This window comes from Panthera onca, chromosome B4, assembly GCF_046562875.1.
Source record: "Panthera onca isolate mPanOnc1 chromosome B4, mPanOnc1 haplotype 2, whole genome shotgun sequence".
NCBI lineage: Eukaryota > Metazoa > Chordata > Mammalia > Carnivora > Felidae > Panthera > Panthera onca.
In genome coordinates, this window is record NC_138345.1 from 15,360,163 (window position 1) to 15,380,683 (window position 20,521).

The 20,521-nt window shown below is 39.1% G+C and overlaps 1 protein-coding gene and 1 long non-coding RNA gene across 5 annotated transcripts in view; both read right to left on the reverse strand.

The window, feature by feature from the left end:
- RSU1 (Ras suppressor protein 1) overlaps positions 1 to 20,521 on the reverse strand; it is a 202,283-nt gene that overhangs the window by 105,367 nt on the left and 76,395 nt on the right. The gene's annotated exons all lie outside the window — the stretch shown is intronic.
- LOC145715605 (uncharacterized) lies at positions 3,320 to 13,367 on the reverse strand. Its single transcript, XR_014137897.1, has 2 exons — positions 8,410 to 13,367; positions 3,320 to 8,176 (listed from the first exon to the last, which is right to left on the reverse strand). It is a non-coding gene; the product is annotated as an uncharacterized LOC145715605 (long non-coding RNA).

Here is a 20,521-nt window from a genome sequence, read left to right on the forward strand (position 1 = left end):
CATTTAACTAAGACTCTAGACAGATCACACATGCTCTCCTCTGCATGATGAAGAACGTTAAGTGTTTACCTCCCAGGGTTATTAAGGGACTAGAATGGTTAATAAATGTACAGCTCTCAGAACGTTGTCTAACACACAGCAGTACAACAGAAATATACTCTATTACTACCACAGCAATTGATACTGCTCTACCGTTAAAGACAGTTAGAACTTCTGATCTAGAAAAGTGATGTGACTCTTATGTGGATCCTGAGAAACTTAACAGAAACCCATGGGGGAGGGGAAGGAAAAAAAAAAAAGAGGTTAGAGTGGGAGAGAGCCAAAGCATAAGAGACTCTTAAAAACTGAGAACAAACTGAGGGCTGATGGGGGGTGGGAGGGAAGGGAGGGTGGGTGATGGGTATTGAAGAGGGCACCTTTTGGGATGAGCATGGGTGTTGTATGGAAACCAATTTGACAATAAATTTCAAAAAAAAAAAAAAGAAAAGAAAAGTGACGTGAAAAACCCTAAGAATGGACACCCTGGCTTTTACACGGCAAACACATGAAGAGTGGTTTTCACTCTTTGACACAGTTGTGTCTTCAACACAATTCAGGAAGAGAAGAACACTATTTCAAACATGATGTGACGGACCTATGGGATATCAACATGGAAACGGTCACGAGGCATAGGATATAGGGCCTGCACTCTCAGGTAAGTGGAAGAGCTAGCTGGAGATTACGAAGGTGGAACTTATAAGTAATACAATACACAGTAAGTTAAGTGTCTTTAAAACAGGCCTGCCTAGCATTTATGCAAGAGCCAAATAGACAACATTCCAGAAAACACAGGTGGGAAAAAAAAATGAAGGAAGAGCAGACTACTTGTATGTAATCCAAACTACTATATATTTATATAAAATATTATGTAATTTAATATATTAATTGACGAGGCACTTGGGTGGCTCAGCTGGTTAAGCATCTGACTTCGGCTCAGGTCACAATCTCACAGTTCGTGGGTTCGAGCCCCATGTTGGGCTCTGTGCTGACAGCTCTGAGCCTGGAGCCTGCTTGGGATTCCGTGTCTCCCTCTCTGTCTGCCAATCCCCCACTCACACTCTGTCTCTCTCTCTCTCTCAAAAATAAACATTAAAAAAAAAAAAAAAAAAATATATATATATATATATATATATATATATATATATATATGAATTGACATAATGTGAGCTGTAGGAGTAAAAATCTGATTTTGTTATTCTTTTGGCATTTCTAGCTATGGACATCATTTGGTGGGTCAGAAAGACAAGGAGACTATCAGACATAAAGATTAAATTTCTCTTTAATTATATAACATCCAGTATTTTCTCATCCTTTAGATAAAAGTGCTTCCTCAAAAACGTTGCTGCCACTTTAAATCTTTAAGCTGTGTATATTCTTCAAAGAAGTGTGGCTCCTTTGTAAAGTCACCGCTCTATTTTCAGGGGGCCGCCATGTTGGTACCAAATGGCACACAGCAGAACACGAGGCACCTCACTACAGTTCAGTTAGGCATGAGAGCAGGAGCTCCGATGGCAGTTTTCAGATGCTATTTGATGATGAATGATAATATTAAGCTCCTATTCAAAGGCAGCATACAATAATTCTCCATTCCCTGATACTGAAAACCTGTAAAGGAACATAAAGCTAGCCTCATACTACAATTTACCCCCACTGGTGAAAGCACTCTTCTGAGGGAACCCCTCAACGAAAGCAGGGGGAAAAAGAGACAGGTCAGCAAGAGACTGGGCACGGAAGGGCGGTGGCCCTATGCCAGGTAAATTAGGAAGAATGCCGAGATGGCACCAAAAAGCCACTGTTTTCCCATAATGGTAAATCTGCACGATCGGCCTTAGATTTTATATGTACTTTTTCAGGGGCACCTGGGTGGCTCAGTTGGTTAAGTGGCCGACTTCAGATTGGGTCACAATTTCAGTTTGAAAGTTTGAGCCCCGCATCAGGCTCTATGCTGTCAGCACAGAGCCTGCTTTGGATCCTCTCTCTCTCTCTCTCTCTCTCTCTCTCTCTGCCCCTCCCCTGCTTGCTGTCTCTCAAAAAAAAAAAATAAAATAAATATTTAAAAAATATTAAAAATAAATAAACGTCCTTATTCAAATCTAAGGTAACTTAGGAGACATCCAGTTAACCAGGATGGAGTAAAAGCACTTTTCCATCAGGGGAAAGGGTTTCCCAGAGAAACCCCCTTCCACAGCAAACTACACAAGAGGAGCTGACAGGTGAGATGCAAGATGCCTCTTTGCCCCCTGCTGCCCAGGGCAGCGACGAGGGAGCAGAGGCAGTGGTGCCACAGTGGCACTCTGAGAGCCTCTGATCCCACAGTGGGCCCCAAATGGGGAAGGTCTCAAAGGTGGGAGAGATTTTGCTTTAAGCAAATACATAGCTCAAGCGAGAAGTGGGACACAGGCACAGCTAATTCCCATTGTAGGACCAGTGGGAATGAATGAAATACAGCCATATGCGACCACATAGATGAGCCTCTAAACACAGAATAACCTACTGAATGGTGCCCTTTATGTGAAATTCAAAAACAGCAAAATTCAATAATAGTATTAGAAGTTAAGGCAGTGGTTACCTGGGGGCAGAAAGGAAGGCCTTGCATATGACCAAGAGGCCTGAGGGGGACTTTTGAGATGCTGTTGGTTTTCTATTTCTTGATCTATGTAGTTGTTGCTTGAGTTTCTACAGGGTGAGAATTCACTAAGCCATAAGCATATGCCACATGACTTTTATCTATGTGTTATGCTTTAATAAATATAGTGGAGAAAGAGGGAGAGATAAAATAAGTAAGTATTCTTACACTTCCTCAGTCAGTGAAAAATCAGACCGGCCTCTGATATCTGTCTAGCAACATTCAATGTCAAAAGACAATGCCCACAAAGATCCAGGAAAAGAAAAGGTTATTCAAGAATTTTATACCCAAATTATCTATCAAATAAAACAGGACAGATATTCTCAAGTATGCAAGAACTTAGGACATAAAACAGCCTCTCTGAAAAACAACTACCTAACAAATCTAACCAATTAAGCAACAGAACAAAAAGCCATCAATCCACTTTGAAAAATAGTTTAAAAATATAAATGTATTTACATATAAAACTTTGGTATTTATCTATAGATTGACACCTAGTGTAGGACACCTCAATATTATCAGTAATTTTTATTTTTACTTCACATGATCTTTTAGGAATTAATACCTTAATATTCTTGGTCAAGTGGTACAATTTTCGTAATTTCCTCATTTGATGGTCCTTTCTTAAATTCAAATAAAATGTAACATTTGAAACAATATTGTTTTTTACTTATAAATGTAGTTGCCTTTCTACCTCCTGACACACCCTTCTGTCCACATCAGAGACTCGTCTTGAATGACAATCACTAAAACGTAGTAATTAAATTGCTGAGGTTTTTAAAAAAATGTTTATTTATTTTGACAGAGAGAGAGAGAGGATGTACATGTGCATGTGCATGTGCATGAGTGGAGGAGGGGCAGAGAGAGAGGGAGAGAGAGAATCCCAAGCAGGCTCCTCACAGTGTAGAGCCTGACGTGGGGCTTGACCCCACAAAACACAAGATCATGACCTGAAATCAAGAGTTGGACACTTAACCAACTGAGCCACCCAGGTGCCCCTAAGTCGTTGAGATTTGGAGTGAATTTTTTGACCTTTGCGAATGTTTTAGTTATTTAAAATAATGAACATAAATTATAATAGCAATATGGTGTTTTTTTCCAAATTGAATTATTTGGTACCAAAACTGGTGTCCCTTCATTTTGTTCACCACCATCCCTACCCCTACCAAAGACGAGCAAAAGAAAAAGAAAGCAGTATTTAATGTACTAAAAACACAGACCTCAGGATCTATGATCCGTCCCTACTGGACTAAGTGAACCCTGAGTTTCAAGGAAGATCCGGTGCCTCAATGACAAAATAGGATCCCACACAAGAAAAGGAACTGTATAGGATTTGACTGTTTTACAAACAAAATTACCGTGGGGACACCTGGGTGGCTCAGTCCGTTAAGGATCCAACTCTCGATTGCAGCTCAAGTCATGATCTCACAGTTGATGAGGTTTTGAGTTCAAGCCTCACATCGCTCCATGCTGACAACACACAGTCTGCTTCAGATTCCGTCTCCCCCTTTCTCTGCCCCTTCCCCACTCTTACACGCACGCCCTCTATCTCATCAAAATAAATAAATAAACTTAAAAAAAAAAGATGACATACTCCGATGACTGTGACGGCTAAACTTGCTTTCTTGTTGTCAAAACCAACACTCTGCGCTCCAGAACATTTTCTCTAAAAACTCACCTGGAGTGAACGAGGCAAGAGTTTCAAGCAACTGATCACTGCACATCCCTCCCAACGCAAGACGCCAGTCGGCCGTGTCCGTGGAGAGGCCCACCAGAGAAGGAACAGGTTTTCACCCCCACCCCTGCGGTGACAGCAGCCACTGACTTCAGAGGCCACTCATCTGGGAGGCAAGAGTAAAGACGGTCCGCCTGGCGGAGTAGATAACTAAAATGGACACAAACGGATACGAATCCTCCCAACGCACCCCATTCAATTTTCCCATTAAACAAAAACCAGCTCTACCTTTTCTGAGATAAATATGTGTTTCCGGTAAATTCACAATCACCGTGAAGGCCAGTAAAAGTTCAAACATAAGCCAGCAAGCATTTTGGAATTCCTTTTCCTTGACCACGGCAGACTATGTGTTCAACTGTGGATGACATCTAAGTGTTCCTGATCATGCAGGGTAATAAGAGAGCTGGAATTTCAGAGTTCCCATCTCTCAGAAGACACGCTACGGATCACTCATGGCCACTGTTTTTGGCACAAGTTTCAGGAGACTCTTTAGGAGAACGTTTTGCATTTTTCACTCCAGATCCATACTGTGAACCAGGGACTGAAATTTCCAGTGGTGAAATGAGTAAACATTAACAGTAAAGTGATAAAATAAGAAAAATTTAAAAACAGTATCGAAGACACCTCTAGCCAAGCGGCGTCGTGCTAATGACTTCTACTTTTAGATGACAAGTCGCGCTATTTAAACAACCAAATTTCACTGCAGACATCCTTCAGGAACAGGTACCAAGGCAACCGCACTGGTGCCAGGCTGTGGGGGGCTGTGGGAGGCTGTGGGGAAGCGGGGGCGTCAGAGCGCCTCGATATACTGATAACGATCCAAAACACCGCCGCACACTTGAAAAATTATCTGAGGAAAAACTAAAAAACTGGACCTCATTCAACATCCATCTGGCATCCCCAAAAAAGAAATAACTTAGGACTCCCTGTCTCTTCAAAAACTTTGATATTTCAAAACTGCAAGTAAGGAAGAGTCAAGTGTTCTGAATGAGATTATTTTAACGAGGTTTTGTGGTTGACACTTTAGAGGTATTTCTGGACATGCCGTCGTCTTTGGCTGATTACTCAGGTACGGGATACGAAGCTAGCATCCTGTAACTTACTCCTCTCAGAGCAGCTAAAAGCACGACAGTGCTTCTGTCAAAATACGTCATAAAAGACTCCTATTTCAAAAACGGTTTTGTGTTAAAAACTATTAGTCATAATACCAATATGTAGAATGAGGGAAGACACACAAACTTCATTTCTCCTCGATCTGAATAATGAAAATCAAGTTACACATACACCCACATGCTTCATCAAACTCAGACTCAAATCCCAGGGGAATGAGGATCTTCCAGTCAATAGATACACTACAGACCAGCCAGCTTACGTGATTCTGGAGGATGGGAGGTGGGCCCACCAAGAAGCGGGGAAAAAGAAATGATTTTCACGAAAGCAGCTGCATTCTGAAGCTCTTGTGTACTTTACCATGTGGGGTACGGAACAAGCATCCCCCAAATATCTTCATGTCCCAATCCCCAGAACCTGTGGGTGGCAGCTTCTATGGCAAAAAAGACTCTATAGATGCGATTAAGTCAAGGATCATAAAATGGGAAGATTACGTGGGTGGGCCTGATGTCACCGCAGTGGTCCCGCTATGAGGGACGGAGGAGCCATCAGTGGGGTGGCCACAGACCAAAGAATGCAGCAAACACCGGAAAAGCTGAGAAAGGCAAGGAGCTTGATTCTCCCACTGAGCCTTCTGAAGGAACCAATGCTGCTGATACCTTGACTTCAGGTCCGTGCAACTGACTTCAGATGCCTGACCTCCAGAACCGTAAGAGAATAAATTGTACTGTTTTAAGCCACTAAATCTGTGGCAATCTGCTACGACACCAACAGGAAACTCATACACTGTGAAAAAATATTCTGGGTGCTTAACTACATTAGGACTTGCAGGTATTCATTCACAACATCACCTTTCCCCAAATGCCTCATGATACTATTCACAAAAGGTCTATGAACGTTGTTGCCTCCTGTCACACAAAGTGAGAGCAACATAATACATTTCTATCCTGATACGGAAAATTTCCAAGTTAAATGAAATGTTTTCATTCTTATAGAAGCTGTACAACAATATTAGCAATAGTATAAAAACAAATATGTACTTCACATCACACCCGGAAAACTGGGCATTCCTCTAATAAACCTATTAACCCTCCATGCCATTTCCATTTGACTGGTTGTCTTCTGCATGTGTTAGGAAGTTTCAGTTAAAGAGAAAAAAAAATTAGGGGTGCCTGGCTGGCTCAGTCGGTAGAGCACGCAACTCCTGACCTTGGGGTTGTGAGTTCGAGCCTCACACTAGTGGTAGAGAGGACTTAAAAATAAATAAATAAAATCTTAAACAGAAAAAAAAATTACTGGACAATCACAAGCTCCTGGCTACTCTGCCTGGGGAAGGGAGAAGGGAAAGGAAGGCTGGAAAACCAGTGGAAAACCAACTGTATGTCGTTATTGGCTCACTACCTGCCTTCCTACTCATCATGACCAAGAAGGAATATAAGAAGAACTATGATGTTATCAAAACAAAGATATTAGGACTCTCAGAGGCTGTCAGATTAGGACTTCAAGTTGATTAGGGGTTTCTTTTAATTTTTTTTTAATGGAATTTAAATATCCTTGCTTATGTCAAAGATGGCTTAACAGAAACAGCTGCAGTAACACCCCCCACCCCCATAACCAGGCCCTTATTTCCTTTGAACATTGACCCTGGGCTTAGTCACATGACTTGCTTTGTCCAATGTGACACTGGCAAATGTGAACCAAGCAGAGACTTGGAAAGTGCTTGGCTGACAGCCTGCCAGCCCACAAACATGTGAGCGAGACCATCCTTCGTCAACAGCCATCAGCCAACCCCCAGCTGACCCGGATCCATGAGAAAGCCAAGTAAAAACGAGCTGCTGGGGCAGTCTGCACCAAGAAGTCTGACCAAATAAAATGGCTCTGTTTTTAATCCACTAGGTTTGAGGACGGTTTGTTGTACAGTAAAAGCTAACTTGATATCGTTAATAAAGTTAACACAAATACGTTGTAGAAATTTTGAAGAATTAAAAAAAAAAGTAGACCAACATACGAAGATACTAGTCAAAAACTTTTTGATTAATTCATTTCACTGTAGCTATCTAAACACTCTCTATAATTAGAATCACACTGCAAACTCAACCTTAGAGGGTACTGATGTTAGCATTTACCATGTCATTTTATATTCCATAATCTACCACGGTTTATTTAACCATGATTTTATCACTGGACTTTAAGGTGGCTTCAAAATTTTCATTATAAATACTGCTGCAAAAAAATTTACATATAGAAATTATTTATATAGATTTCCCCAGAAAGAAACATACTACAACAAAAGGTGAGGAGCTTCTAATTTTTTTTGAATTTATTTATTTTTGACAGAGAGGGCACAAGTAGAAGGGGGGCAGAGAGAGAGGGAGCCACAGAATCCGAAGCAGGCTCCAGGCTCTGAGCTGTCAGCACACAGCCTGATATGGGGCTTGAACCCACAAACCAGGAGATCATAACCTGAGTTAAAGTAGGATGCTTAACCGACTGAGACACCCAGGCGCCCCATGGTGGTGAGCTTCTATAGTGCCTGATACATACAGTTAAAATACAGTCTGGGATGACCACACTAATTTACCACCCAACAGCAATGTACGAAAATGTTCATTTCACCAAACACCCACCATCACTTTGTATTACTATATTTTAAAGTCTTGGGGCGCCTGGGTGGCGCAGTCGGTTAAGCGTCCGACTTCAGCCAGGTCACGATCTCGCGGTCTGTGAGTTCGAGCCCCGCGTCAGGCTCTGGGCTGATGGCTCGGAGCCTGGAGCCTGTTTCCGATTCTGTGTCTCCCTCTCTCTCTGCCCCTCCCCTGTTCATGCTCTGTCTCTCTCTGTCCCAAAAATAAATAAAAAACGTTGAAAAAAAAAAATTTTTTTTAAAGTATCTGTTAACTGACATACTTAAAAATGGCAATATGACTTAACTTGCATTTGATTGCTAGTAAGGGTGACTAGTTTTTCATATGGCTGGCCACCCGTCGTCTCCTGTGAAACATGTGTTCTTATTAATTTTTCCTACTGAGATATGAAAAGTACGTGCCATTTATCTCCAACGCCTTTAACTGGAGCTAAGATAAGTTGATGAGGTCAGGGCAGAGATTTTTAACCACAGGTACAATGGTGCTCTGTATAGAAGTTGTTTGTGTGTGACCTGTCATGTACTTCTGTGCCCAGGGCCGCACATACGCCATTGTGGGGGGCTTAGTTGGCCAGCCTTGGAATCAGAACTGGCCCTTCCGTTCCTGATGCCAAGAGGGATTAACTTGCTTCACCTCCTTGAGGCAGACCAGATCTATCTGGAATAGGTCAGGGAGGACAGAGAAACATGCAGACGCCCAGGCTCCTGAGATTGTGAGATACGATAAAAGAAACAGAGAAAAACCAGCTCACTCAGGACTCCACTCAGGCAAACCTCGTGACTAACTGGAGATCACACACGGGTGGTGCACGTACTGCCCTGGCGGGAAGAGCCAGTTGGAGGCCCCGCCAGAGGGAAGGACGCTCTGCCCGGGACCCTCAATTCCAACTCACAATAAGCCTATTCACCGAGGGCCATCCCTAGTCAGAAGGTTGGATGGTGCGAGTATCTGATTTGATGTATTAACCCTTCTTTGCTCTTTGCTATACTCTCTCCCTCTGTATGCTTACTTTAATTAATTCCACACATTCCCTTTCCCTTATACTAAAGTTTTCCTCCACAAAACATAAAGTGTGGCTATCTTGAATTACTATTACTCAGAACAAATGGTCAGGTATGTACATTTTTTTTCCTAGGGTGAATCCACTGCCTTCATCAGCTTCCTTAAGTAGTGCATGGATCTCATAAACTCTGAGAACCAACTGGCCTAAATGGTAAAGAAGAGACAGCATTAACAGGTTTCACCATTGGGATGCTCTAAGTTGTCCAACCAGTCACAGAATCTGTAACTGAATGAAAGGCAGGAGTTCTGGTTAGTGACGGAGGAAGATATATGAGGAGACAGGAATGATGGCAAAACCATAGGTTAAATGTGTATTTAAGTCCAGAAATTTAATACATATCATGATTTCCTTTTTTTTTTTTTTTTTTTAAAGGCCAGCTGTATGCTCATCTCTACCTGCTACGGGCTGTCTCATTATTGAAGTCCTAATCACCAATGTGATATTTGGAAGTGAGGCCTTTGGCAAGTGATTAGGTCTTATGGGTAGATAGATCCCTCATGTTGGAATTAGTGCCCTTATAAGAAGAGACACAAGAGAATCTCTCTGTCCGCCACGTGAAGACATGACAAGAAGGAGTCTTTTTGCAAACCAGGAAGAAGGCCCTCACTGGAAACCAAATCGGCCAGCACCTTGATCTTGGACTCCCCAGCCTCCAGAACTGTGAGTTTAAGGCTCTCCATCTGTGACATCGTTGCTCTAGGGCCCAAGCTCAAGTCTTTGTAGATCACCTGAAGCCATGACGGTCTTTGCCTGGGCGCAATCCTACCGCAGTTATAGCGGGTATCCCAGTTTATCAGTCCCTTAACTGTTCTTCAGGTTTCATTAGACTATGGGCTCCATTAAGAGAGAAGTCTGTGTCTTTCACAAGGCCTGGGAAGATATTAGAGAATACACACTTGATAAACATTTAACTGATTCCTAGTCGCTGCCACGGAACATACATATTGGGTGAAAGCAGAGAGTCTGACAGACACAGATTCTCCCTGTGGCACTCTGTCAAGGCAGCTCCTCTAGCCTTCAGTTTCCTCACCTGTAAATGGGCAAAACAGTAACCCCCACCTCACGGGAGTGTCTTATTTAGGAATAACTATCTGATTTAGAAGAGGTAAGTGCTCATAAATCGTAGCTATTAGTATCATCATCATTATTAGCAGCACACTTTCAAGGTCACACATTTATAAAAACTGCTCAATTTAAGAGAGCAAAACGGCAACTTATGAAAAATCTTACCAACACAGAAAACTCCTTGTTGTTCAAAGTGGTGTTAGCTACAGTCCGTGCGTCGAGGTCATGATCTGATATAGCAAAATCTGCTAGTATGGAGTAAGAGAAAGTTGTGATAAACTGAGGTTCAAAACATTAGGAAGGATTCAAACACAGACCAGGAAGAGTTTTGTTAAAGAAGTAGGTGAACAGCTAAAGTAGCATAAAAATTAAAGAAAAAAGTATACTGAGTGAGGAAAAGTTCTGGAGTATCAATTAAAAGCATGCAAGAAAAGACCAGTCTTGATCTTTTGATCTTCTGGTCACTGTCCTAGGAACATAGTAAGCTGAGAAATCTTCTCCACACTCTTATAAAGTTGGGCAACTCACTTTTCTGCATTCTATTTCAGCAAATTATAGCTAGTGAAGTCTTTCAGATAGCAATTGCTTTTACTTCGGTCAACCGAAATGACCAAACAATGAACCTTTAACACCAACCATTGATCTTGTTAATTGCATCTGCCACTATATTTGTTTCTTTTGTTTCCAGTCAGTCCTCTTTCCAACACTATTCCAACTGTTAAATGGTCAGAACACACAAAGTGACAGATTTACTGCTCCACTGGCAATTTATGTAACTGACTGCAACGTTGTTGTTGTAGTGAATCATGATTTATCTGTCTCACATTGCAGCACATAACCTTTTTAAATGCAAGGGGAAAAAGGCAACACCTCCTTAAAGTTTATATATTACCATCTACCACTATAACCTATGAACTAGATTTGAAAGAGAACGGGCCAAATAAGTGATGGATTTCTCTTTCTGTAGCTATCACTTTATGCACAAACCATTCATGTATCTTGGGCTCAATATTCTTTATTTGCATGTAACTCACAGGAAGATCTGAGATATACATAAATGATGCCCATCCCAGTTAGCTAACAGAACCCAGAATTAAAGGGTTCAAACAAGGAATACTTGGGGTGAGAATTCTAGATTTAAGAGTCCATGCATGGATTGGGGGCATCTTAAAATTCCCCAAGTTATACCTAAAATTTCCTATATTAAAATGCACATTTTGGGGAGAGTAGCTCTATAGTTTTCACTGGTTTCTCAAAGGGGTGATTCTTGAAAAGATTAAAAATGATGGCTTAAGGGAGCTAGACCTATTGTTGCAAAATAAAAGGGATCAAAGGCATAAAGAAGCTCGTGAACAATGAAATATCCAAAGACATCAAGTTTTACACCAAGGTTATAACTAAAGAAATGAGAGAAATGATTGGTGCTATGGACTGAATTGTTTCTTCCCCCCTAAAATTCATGAAGTCCTAACTCCTAGTCCTTCAGGATGAGAGTATATTTGAAGATAGGGTCTGTACAGATGTGATCTGCTTAAAATGAGATTAGGATGGGCCCTAATCGAATATGGCTATTGTCCTTACGGGAAGAGGAAATCTGAACACGCAGAGTTATATGTGTATGCACAGAGGAAGAACCATGAGGACACAGAGAGAAGGTGGTCATTTACAAGCCAAGGAGAGAGATCTGGAACAAATCCTTTCCATACGGCCCTTGGAAGGAACCAATTCTACTGATACCGTGATGTGGAACCTCCAGACTCCACAGCTGTGAGAAAATAAATCTCTCTTGTTGAAGCTAACCACTCTGTGGTACTTTTTATGGCAGCTTTCACAAATTAAATATTTGGTCTTATCTACAACAGTGAATTAAGAGATAATTCAAAAAGCAGTTAAGACCAGGGCACCAGGCTGGCTCAAATGGTAGAGAAAGTGACTCTTGATCTTAGGGTCATTAAGTCTGAGCCCCATGTTGGGCATAGAGTTTACTTAATAAAGAGTTAAAAATTTAAAAAAAAAAAAAAAAGCAGTTAAGACCAAGAGATTATTTGGAGATTAAAAACATAGCAATACCAAAAGTGAAAGTGTAAATGGTCTTGAGATATTTAAGTAATATGGAAGTTGACAACCATAATACTTCCACTCCTGCTACAGTACCCAGCCAGTGAGTGCAAGGTTGAGCAGATAAACAGTAAAAATCACATCCTGAGAACACCGTAAACAGGCAAGAAAGAGGCAGAAGATATTTACATTTCAACTGCTCACCCTGAAAGTTATCGAAAATTCATAGAGACTTCTGCTTCCAGCCATGGTAACGTGACTAGAAAAAATGTATAATGTTAATTGCTTCTAGATCCTGGACAAGCAGCAGCACCAAACTCATCATCTCTGAGAGAAAAGAAACAAGTGTACGGAACCCCACGATCACCCTAATTTTCCCCTGGAAGCATCTCCAGTCATGGAGGAAGTGGGAGATCAAGCAACATGGTGGCGCTGTTGAGCTAAAAGGAGAGATATCAGAGTTTGAGGCTGTGGAGGGAGGAATAAGGAGCCGGCGCAGGGTAGTAGAAACAAAGTAGCTATAAAGAAAAATAGCTCCAGAAAACTGCAGAGGGGATCTTTGAGTCTTTGGCTGAAGAGTAACTGCCATGTCCAGGGCAAGGCTCTCAAGGCTAAGAAAGAAAGATAAAACAAAATAACAAGGGGAAAACTACAGAGGAGATAAAGCCAAATCATCACTGGCATTAGCACAAGGCTAGGAAACATTCATTTCCAGCAGCCAGAGAGGAGATACCTCACTGAACACCCTGGTCATTCGACAGAGATTCCAGAAGCCTTAGGAAAGGACTCATCTAGCCCACAAGTAAAGGTGAGTCTGGACCAACTCCAAGCACGATTAAAGGCAGGCCTTAAAAAAAAAAATCAAGCTGGTCACAAAGAAATTGCTTCCTTAAATGAAACTCAGCAGCCCACAAAAGGAGACAATAATATCTCTACATCAAAAACATACTATTCATATCTACAATGACACCATAATAAAAAAATACTAAGCATGCAAAGAAACAGAAAAAGGTGATGTATAAACAAGAGAAAAATCAGTCAACAGAAACAGAATCAGAAATTACATCAGTAGACCAAAAAAAAAAAAAAAAAAAAAAAAAAAAAAAAAAAAAATTAAAACATATTTAAAATGTGTCCAAAAATTTAAAGGACAATGTGAACATAATAAGGAAATAAAGAGGAACTATTCATAGAGAAGTGCAATTACAAGAACTATATGGATATAATTGAACTCAATGATACAAGATGTGAAATGAATATTTCATTGAATATATGCTTGTCAGGAGATTAGACACTGCAGAAAGATCTGTTAACTTGAAAACACAGCAAAATAAACCACCAAAACTGAATCGCAAAGAGGGGCACACGGGTTGAAAAAAACAAAATAGAAGAAAAAGTTTTGGGCAGCTGACTTGTGGAAAACATCAAGTGATCTAACCTAAGTGTAATCTGACTTCCAGAAAAGGAGGAAGAAATAGGAGGTAACTAGCTAAATAGGTAATAAGTAGGTAAATACATAAATATAGAAATAATGGCTAAAGTTTATCTAATTTGGTGAATATTACAAACCATATATCAAAGAAGTTCTACACAACCCTTGAGAAGAAGAAACAATGGAAACCGCAGGAAGGCACATAATTAAACTGCTAAAAATCAATGATGAAGAAAAAATTTTAAAGGCAAAGAAAAATAAGACACAGTACATATTACGGAGAACAATGGTAAAAATGACACCAAAACAATGCAAATTAGAAGACAACGGAACACTACCTTTAGAGAGTTGGAAGGAAAAAATAAAACTGTCAACCTAAAATTCTCTGTCTAGAAAAAAATTCTTCAACATGAAGGCAAAATAAAGGCAATTCAGATGAAGAAAAGCTGAGAGAATTTGTGGCCAAAACAATACAACAAGAAATATAAAAGGAAATTCTTCAGGATGAAAGTAAGTTATACTCATATCTCTATCAAGGGCTAAAAAGCACTGGAAATGGTAAGTGTGCCTTGAAATACTAAAGATTTTTTTCTCTCTTGTTAACTTTTTAAAAAGATAGCTGACTTAAAAGAACTTATAGCACTGTTACTTGAGGTTTTAACAAATCAACTAATTTGACCTGATATTTATATAACACTATAGGATACTTAACCTTTTAATGTGCATATGGAAAATTCATCAACACAGACAATATACTGGGCCATAAACCAAGGCTATGAACTTCTAAAAGAGGAGAATCATACAGATCATGATTTGTGACCATAATTAAGGTTTAAATCAATAACAAAATGACTACAAAATCTTTGAAAACAAATCATCTCTAAATAACCCACATGCCAAGGAAGAAATTACAAGGCAACTGAAAAAAATTTTTATTTATTTATTTTTTATAGAGAGAGAGATAAAGAGACATGTAAGCAGGGGAGAGGGGCAAAAGGAGAGAGAGAGAAAGAGAGGGACGGAGGGAATCTTAAGCAGGCTCCACACTCAGTGCGGAGCCTGACACGAGGCTCGATCCCATGACCCTGGCGTCGTTATCTGAGCTGAAAACAAGAGTCAGACGCCCAACCGACTGAGCCACCCAAGTGCTCCGAAAATATTTTTAAATGAAATGATGGTTAAAACACAAAATGTGTGGGACGCAGATCAAACAATGATTAGAGAGAAATACATTTCTTTATTTCTAGAAACGCTTATAGTAGGAAAAGAGAAAGACTGAAAATCAATGATCTAAGCTTTCCCCTAAAGAAATTAGAAAAATCAGAGCTAATTGTTCTCAAAGCGAACAGAAGATAAGGAAATCAATGAAATACAAAACAAAGAATTAAGAAATTCAATTAAACACCAGTTTTTTAAAAAGAAATAAAATTGATAAAGCCTAGCCAGACCAATCAAAAGCAAAGAAAATAGAAAAAACCTAAATTACTACTACCATAAATAAAAATGGGGATGTCATTATAGATGCTACAGACCAACTTAGAAGAAACAAAAATTACCAATGCTAAAAGAAATAGAGAAAACTGAGGAGCCTGATATCTATGAAAATACTGAATTCATAATTCAGAACTTTTCTGCAAAGAAAATTCAAGACCCAAAGAGCTTCACTAATGAATTCTGTCAAACATTTAAAAATACCAATTTTACCAACTTTATGAGACCAGGATATCCCTGATACTGTACAAAGATACTGTTAAAAAAAAAAAAAAAGTACAGACCAATATCTCTCATGAACTGAATGAAGGAGAAAATCTTTCGAGAAAATATTAGCAAATCAAATCTAGAAATACCAAAAGTACAAAAAACAAAAACCACATTATCATCTCAACAGATGCAGGAAGTGCATTTAACAAAATCTTAATACCTTTTCATGATAAAAATCATCCTACAAAGAACAGAGGGCACTTTCTACATCTGACAAAGGTCATCTACAAAGAACTCACAGGAAATGTACTCAGTGGAGAAAGACCAGCAGCTTTCTGTCTAAGATCAGGAATAAGATAAAAATGTCTGCTCTTGTTACTTATATTCAACACTGTTCTAGAGGTTGTGGCCCAAGTAGTCAGGCATGAAAATGAAATAAAAGGCATCTAGAAGAGAAGGGAGGAAGTGTAACTATCTCTAATTGCAGATGACAAGACCTTGGACACAGAAAATTCTAAGGAATCCACTAAAAACTAATTAAAACAAACAAGTTCAGCAACATTACAGGACACAAGATCAGTATGAAGATCAACTGTATTTTTCTGTACCAGCAATGAATAAACTGAAAATAAATTAAGAAAAGAATTTTATTTACAATAGCGTCAAATAGAATAAAATGTTGAGAAATACATTTAACAAAGGAAGTGTAAACCATATACTCTGAAATTGACAAACTATTGTTGAAGGAAATTTAAAAAGATCTAAAGAAAAGATATTTTATGTTCATTGATCTCAAATTTAATATAAGACAGCAATACTCTCCAAAATAATCTACAGATTTATCGTAATCCCTATCAGAACACCAGTTGGCTTCTTTGCAGAAATTGATAAGCTGATTGATTCTAAATTTATTTGGAATGTCAAAGGACTCAAAATAGTCAAAATAATGTTGTAAACGAATAACAAAGTTGGAACTAACAAGTCCCAATTTCAGAACTTACTAAAAAAGCAACAGTATTAACAACAGTGCAGAACTTATATAGGATACAACTATATACGTCAATAAATAAACATGAGTCCAGAAATGAAATCACATATCTATGGTCAAATAAGTGTTAACAAGGATGTCAAGACCCAATGAGCAAAATAGTCTTTTCAACAAATGGTGCTGTAACAACTGGATAGCCACATGCAAAACAATGAAACTGGACCTTTATCACACCACATACGAAAATTAACTCAAGACGGATCAAAATTCTAAATGTAACTGACAAACTATAAAAATCCTGGGGGAGGGGGGGAATTGTGGAATGCTAGCTATAGGGTATTGAGTTTCTTTTTAAGCTAATAAAAATGTTCTAAAACTGTGGTGATGGTAGTACAACTCTGAGCATACTAAAAATGCTGAACTGTATACTCCAAATGTGTGAATTATATGGTATGTAAATTTTATCTCGATAAAGCTTCCACCCAAAAAAAAAAAAAAAGGATAAAAGAGTAATACCAAGTGGGATTTAGTATAAAAATACAAGACTGATTTAACATTGAACAATCACTGTCATTTGCCACAATGACAAATGAAGCAGACATATTAGTTATGCACTACTAAAGAACAGAGTACTGCAAAACTTGGAATTTAATACAATTAACATTTATTATCTTAACATTTTCCCAGGGTACGAATCTGAGAGTGACTTATCTAAGAAGTTCTGGATCAGGGGCTCTCAGGAAACAGTCAAGTTGCCAGTCTGGGGCTTGTCTAGCTTGACTGGGGCTGGATGATCCACTTCCAAGTTCGGTCAGTAAGGTTGTTCACAACAGAACAACTGGCTTTCCCTAAGAGTAAGTGATTCAAAAGAGAGTGAGAGAGACAAAGGACAAGACAGCATACCCAAGATGGAAGCTGCAGCGTCTTTTATAATTTAATCTCACAAGTGACATGCTATTATTTCTGCTGTATTATATTGGTCACAGAAACCCATAGGAGCAGACCACACAACGGTATTAATACCAGGACACAGGGATCATTAGAAGCCACCCTGGAGGATGGCTACCAGAGGAGAAAAATCATATGATTGCCTCAATAGAGGGGGAAAGAAAAAAAAAAAAGCTTTTGGCAATATTTAATACCTATTCATAAAAACTTGAAAGAAGCCAGGAATAAAAGGAAACTTTCTCAACCTGATAAAAAAGTGTTTTTCTAAAGACATATAACTAGTATCCATTTAACAATGAACAATAATACTCTCCCCCTAAGATCAAGATAAAGCAAGGATATTCCTTCTCACGGCTTCTATTCTACACTGTAGTGAAGGGCCTGGCTGGTGTAATAAGACAAGAAAAACAATAAAGAATAGTAACCAGAAAAAAAGAAATACAATGTCTTTTTTGGGAGACAAGACTTCCATGTACATAGAAAATCTTAGGAGATATGCTGTGCTACGCCCTGCCAGCAACAACAATGAAAAAGCCAAACAAATAAATAAACAAAAACCCTATGAAAACTAGACTCATAAGAAAATTAAGAAAAATCACAGGAACCAAGGTCAATTTACAAGAAGTTGTTGTATTTTTAAGTACTAGCAATAATTAAAAATGAAATTTAAAAAGTTCCACTCACAATAGCATCAAAAACTGAAAATACTTAAGGATAAATTTAACAAGATATATGCAAGTAAAAACTGTAACATTGCCAAGAGAAATTTTAAAAACCTAAACAAATGGAGAAAGAGATCATGTTCACAGATTGGAAGGCTCTATATTGTTAAGATGCAAATTCTCTCCAAAATGATCTGTCAGTTCAGTCAAATTCCAATCAAAATCCCAGCAGGCTGACTCTGAAATCTATATGCATGTACAAAGGACACAGACTAGCCGAAACGATTTTGAAAAAATAATTTACACTACATGATTTTAAGACTTCTTATGAAGCTATAGTCATCAAGACAACATGGTAGTGCTATAAACGCAGAACAAGGAAACATAATATACAATCCAGAAATATATCCACATTTATATAGTAAATTGGCTTTTGACTAAGACCAAAGCAATTCTTTAGAAAGAAGAAACTCTTCTCTACTAATGGTGCTATAGCAATTACTTATACGGGAAAAAATATACATACCACACACTAAGTTTAATTCGAGCGGATCGGAAGAAAAAAAAAAAAACAGCATGCCATAATAAAAAAATAACAGGAAGGGGCTGGTGAGATAGTGAACGGTCAGGAGAGGGATCACTGAGGAGAAACCACATGTGAGTTGACACCTGAAGGTACCACCTATGCAACTATTCAGGAGAGGAAAATTCCAAGCAGAGTGCAAAGACTGTGAAGGACCACGAAGCAGACACGGAGGGTAGCCCATGAGCAACGGAGGGGCCAGAGCAGCATAAAAAACAGGGAGGCAAGATAATCTTGGGCCTCCAGACTCAACAGGGTACCTTCAAGAATTCGAAATCACAGAAGTGGTCAAAAAAGCACCTGGAGCGCTGTGTGAAGAAGGGATCGGATGGAGCGAGGGAGGAAGCAGGGAAACCAGTCAAGAGGAGGCTCTTGTGGCAACCCCAGCGACAGAAGGCGGTGGCACACTCTTGTCTTCAAGGATGGATGTTCCAGTCTAACACCAGAGCTGGCATTCCAGCAGATTTGGGTGTTTATTGTCATTTCTGCCGTCATTTTCAACCGTTTGTTGTTTCCTTCAAAGGTTCCCTTTATGAGGGAAGGGATCATGTCTATTTCACTTACTGCTCTGCGTCAAACCCAAAAGGTCAGAGGAATACACCGTGTGAGGAGCTGCAGGTCAGGATGTGACATGGTAACATAGACAGGGGCTGTCCAAGGAGACGAGCCATTCTGCTTAGAACAGCAAATATGAAAGGTAACAGAGTACTGAGGTCTATTAAAATCACTACACAAACGTTGACAATGAACATGAGCGTGTAGGTTTTGGGTCTGTCACTAAATTTCTGGTGTTGCCAGCATAAAGGTCATCATCCTCCACTTCACCCCATCCCAGCCGTGACCCCCAAAAGACACTCACACAATACCTTTCAGGACTAAGTTAGTATAAAATTGCTTTAAAAAAAAAATACAGGAATAATGTAATATACAGGAGATGCTTTGAGGGAGATGTTACATAAACGTAAGATATTATATACGTATTCGGGTGATAGGAACTGTATTTACAGATATGCCACTGGAATAAAAAAAATTAAATCTAGAATCTCGGTACTGCCGATATTTCTCCCAGGGCAAGAAGAATACATTTAGTGTCCTATTAAATCAAATAATGGTCCACTGCAAAGAGTTGCATGCCTTACCAGCTGGTGTTAACACAGAATGATGCACATGTTCAATCACAGTGAACCTGACATTGGGCTTCCTGAAATTTATAATACAGAATGGAAACGTTTTATGTGTTGCAACTTCCCACCCCCTTTAAGGCAGTAACTCACCAGGCAGAAATATAATTCACTTAGCATTTTTAAAACCCACACTTAGAGCATTCTCTGGGGTTAAAAATTCACTGAAATAGAATATATAAAATGGAACTTGTTAAAAAATATCATGTAGGAGACTGACAGGAATCATTTTTGATTATCAACTAAGACCATGGGAATGAAAGAATAGGAAATATTTCCTATGAAGTATGTCAAAAGAGTATTAACATCAGAATAAAATGTAAGAGGATGTAACATAATTCAAACCAAAAGTCAAAGTTTGGTGAAGATTCTCTATGCCTCACGCTTTATTTTTCAAAGAATAAAATTAAGGCCTATGTTTGGAATCACTGTTATCTGTCATTTAATGATAAATGATGTTCTTCTAATTGGTTCAATACTGATACATGTACAGATATACTATTTAGAGGAATACTTTCATTTTTGAGGGGGAGGGTTCTTTTAGCTCCTTAAAAAAAATTTTTTTTGAGTATAGTTGGCACACATTTCATCAAGTTTCAGGTGTACAACATAGTGATTCAACATCTCTCAATGTGAAGGCTTTGTTCACCCCAAGTATAGCTACCATCTGGTACCACACAACACT